This window comes from Octopus bimaculoides, chromosome 7 (assembly GCF_001194135.2).
Source record: "Octopus bimaculoides isolate UCB-OBI-ISO-001 chromosome 7, ASM119413v2, whole genome shotgun sequence".
Classification (NCBI taxonomy): Eukaryota; Metazoa; Mollusca; class Cephalopoda; order Octopoda; family Octopodidae; genus Octopus; species Octopus bimaculoides.
The window spans coordinates 86,578,601-86,579,182 of record NC_068987.1 but is presented as its reverse complement, the minus strand read 5'-3'; positions in this window follow the sequence as shown (position 1 = coordinate 86,579,182).

Below are 582 nucleotides of genomic sequence, written 5' to 3'. Positions count from 1 at the left end.
AAAAAAAAAAAAAGAATTGTCTTTTTTTTCTTACCTTTAATTAAATCTGTTCGCATTAATATAATTGTTTTACAGAAATGATATTTTCGCAAGTAAATCACGACGAATATACCATTACATTTGAATGGGTCTCTGAAACTATATTCGAAATCAGCTTCGCCTAAAGTTATAGGAAACAATTAATTCCGTACATGAAAGCTACTTTTCAACAGACATCAAACAGTATGCGCTTTATCTGAATATGCCATGATTACGAAAGATTTTTATTAAAAATGTGTAGCCACTTATCAACATACTCAATGAAGAGTCTCCTACTACGTACATACATACATACATACAGGCAGGCAGGCAGACAGACAGCCATGCAAATGTATCCATGGGAATACATATATACTTACATACACACATGCAATATAAGAATACATATATAAAACATACAAATCTGAAGATACACACATGAAACTATATGTATGAGAATACATACATACATACACACATTCATACATACATACATACATACATACATACATACACACATACACACGCACACACGTATATATATTTATATATATATATATATAT